This window comes from Meleagris gallopavo, chromosome Z, assembly GCF_000146605.3.
Source record: "Meleagris gallopavo isolate NT-WF06-2002-E0010 breed Aviagen turkey brand Nicholas breeding stock chromosome Z, Turkey_5.1, whole genome shotgun sequence".
NCBI lineage: Eukaryota > Metazoa > Chordata > Aves > Galliformes > Phasianidae > Meleagris > Meleagris gallopavo.
In genome coordinates, this window is record NC_015041.2 from 61,864,520 (window position 1) to 61,867,930 (window position 3,411).

Below are 3,411 nucleotides of genomic sequence, written 5' to 3' on the forward strand. Positions count from 1 at the left end.
AGTCCAAACAGTCCTTATTCAGAGAGTGGTGAGACACTGGAACAGGCTGCCCAGAGTGTAGTGATATGACAAGGAGGAATGGTTTTAAACTAAAAGAGGGGAGATTTAGAGCAGATACTAGTGGAGATTCCTTATTCAGAATGGTGAAACACTGGAACAGGTGGCCTATTCCAACTCAAATGATTCTATGATTCTGTAGTTCTGCGATTATGGCAAGAAAGGGCTATCTCCATATTCAGGTTGCAATCTAAGAGGATTTTGAGAGGGAGATCATGAGCTGAACTTCAACTCTGCTTCAGCACTGTTATGCTTCCAACAGCAGGATCATCTGACAGGAGCAGATTTAGCATTTTTTTCTGGCAGGAACAGCAGAAATATAGATCACAACTAAAGGCAAACCCCAAATTGTTCCAACATGTTTTATGCATGTGACACAAAGCCAAAACAGGTCTAGACTACAGAAATGAATTAACAGAAGGATCAGTGACATTCACCCATTCTCAGTGTAACCTGTTGTAATTTGGAATTCAGTTTGTCATTGTACTTGCCATACCTCCATATAGGAGGTACTTGTATATCAGCTCCAGTTTAGGAACAGTTGAGATAAATAGAAATTTTTTTTGAACTCTGATTATTCTTCTCCAAAGTGAGATCTCCATATCTAGGTACATAAAGGTTTGTCCATTTTCTGATTTTACACATATTTTCTAGTATGCAGTTGGAACATGTTTTTCAGATGTGATTTATAATGGATTTCTTTTTTTTCTCTCTACCTTGTAACTGATAATGAACTAGTTAATGTCTTCAGCACATACTTATGCTTTTACCTTTCAAGTTTTATAGTAAACTAAGTTACTGTTATGAGGACTGTTCCAAAAATAACGTATCCTACTTTACGATGTTGGCTCGTGACATCAGTGGCAAATGTTGGTGGTATTGGAGTAGAACCTTCCTGATGATATTCCATTCCATGTTGTTTTGGTGTGGCAGATAGCAGCAGAGGCGCAGTCTGACAGAATGATGTCTGGCACAGAAGTGTATATGGAACAAAGGTGTGTCACTGAAATCCTCCATGCAGAAAAAATGGCACCCACTGACACTCATCTACACTTAGTGAATGTTTATGGAGTCCAGTAAGTGGATGTGAGGACAGCGAGGTGGTGGGTGGTGCATCTCAGCAGTGGCAACAGAGATGTGAAAGACAGGCTATGTGCCAGAGAGCCATGCAGATTTTTATGAGCAGAACATCCAGGCTCTTGTTCATTGCCAGTGAAAATGCATAGCTAATGGTGGTGACTATACTGAAACTTATTGTTTTGTAGGTGCGAATTTGCTGTATCAAACACATTATTGGTATATATTATACAAAATTATTATAGCTTCCACTATAATAATAAATAGGAAATAAGTAGGAGGCATTACTTTTGGTGTGACCTAAGTAATTTGGTGTATATGAAGAGCACTGGAAATTTCAGTTCTGGACCATTAATATGTTAAGTAAGGGTCATTTTAGAAACTAATCATATCAATGACTCTGATCTTCCAAATGCAGCAAGTACATTATACATATGTTAAGTTATAAGCACAGATGTGTTCATTTTTATGCACATGCTTTATTGCACCATTACGTGAAATTTAAGGGAAAGCAACCAGAGATCACATTTCTCTAAAACAAGATGTGGGAACTGCGAGAAGAACCCGGGGGAACATGGAAGAGCAAAAACATCTTTATCTCAGTATGGAAAAGATGAATTTGAATGAGCCAATCCTGCCACTTGTGCATCTATATACCAAGTCATGGTGAAAGCAAAGAGAAGGCAATCTGTAATTCCATGACAGAAACTTTAAAAATGAGTATACACAGAAAAGCATGGGAACATCATTCATATGCAAGATGAAAGAACAGACAGATTGAAGAAAGATAAAGGGTGTACCTGAAGTCTAAGAAATACTGCAATGGCAGTAGGTAAGTGTTAAAACCTGAGTTGCTGTAGCAGAGCAAGTATAAACATTTTTTGCCAGGAACTTCTGATGACTAAATACACGAAGAAAAAACAAAACAGATTACATGAAGGCTCAAGTCATCTGCGTACTTGCAGCTCTTTAAGCAGAAATAGTAGTTAGCAGAAGATGAAGCCCATGATAAGAAATACACTGAGCTGAATCCTAAATTCAGACAAAAACCTCAAGGATAATCTTTCAGAAATATTTTCACACTGAATTAAGGACACTTGTCAGTAACAACATGGCAGTCAGGCTTTGAGTTTCCTCCAACCTTCTTTAATTCATTGCTGATACATTTCGTCTTCCATCTGGAGCTTCTGCAATGAAATATACTGAATGTAATGAATAAGATCTATAGATTCTTTGACACGCTGTGGAAATGCATTATATACTGAGTAACTAACCTTCAACAAACAAATGTGTGGAAGGTGCTTAACTGTATAACTAAGAAGCAACAATGCAGCTTTGCCTGCATTTATTTGTCCCCCAAGTAATAAAACCCGTACTATCTAACAGTCTCTAAGCAGCCAAAGCAAGTTAGTTTGAGCTGACAGATTGAGCATAGAGTCACAGTTTGAAGTATGCTTCAGAGGGTACCCACACAGAGGTGAATGAATGACAGAAGTGCAGATTATTTTCATGTCTACAGGGCTACATTCTGCAGAGGGCCAGCCAAGACCAGACTGCTTAAAGACAAAGTGCTATTAGTGTGTAACAGAGCATAAACACTTTCCAGCAATAAGCATGTGTCTTGGCAGAACATTTCATACACTTGCTGTTTTTGCAGTTTTGTCTGCAAAAGCAAACCAACAAGAACAAAAATCAAACTGTAGCCTGAAGACACTGAAATACTACAAAAGGAATAACATCTCATGCAAACTGAATCAAAATTTCTATTCCTGACAGAGTATTTGGTTCATTAGAGGAAAACAATCAATAAATACTTATAATATAAATGTAACTTCATGTTTTCCATTCTAGTCTGCTAAAATCAGATACTAATAACGTACTTGTCTATGTGAAGACAGGTCTATATCTAAAAATTACATGGAATTTCCAAACAAGACCAATAAAAGAGCAAATTGAGTCTAATTCTTGATTACACTCAGCTTGCACACTTACTTTCTCACAGTCGGAAAATAAAGGATATATATAATTTTCTTCTAAACATAATTTTTACCCGTTATTGAATTTCTCCTTTACTCACAATAGTCCCAAGTGTAAATGAAAGATACAAAACACAGCTGTAATGTACTAAAAAATAAACTATACTTTTACAGTATATATACATAAGACTTTTTATAGCAATTGATGGCTTTATATAAACTATTTAGTGAGCAGGATTTGAGGGATGGATCACACAAAATCACAGAATGGCCAGGGTTGGAAGGGACCTCAAAGATCATG

General features: G+C 37.0%; 1 long non-coding RNA gene across 1 annotated transcript in view; it reads right to left on the minus strand.

Annotated features, from left to right (window-relative positions):
- Window positions 1–1,275: 1,275 nt before the first annotated feature.
- Window positions 1,276–3,411, minus strand: part of LOC104915323 — a 6,820-nt gene continuing 4,684 nt past the window's right edge. Inside the window, exon 3 of the long non-coding RNA XR_796329.2 lies at window positions 1,276–2,321. This is a non-coding gene — a long non-coding RNA (uncharacterized LOC104915323). The remainder of the gene's footprint in view (window positions 2,322–3,411) is intronic.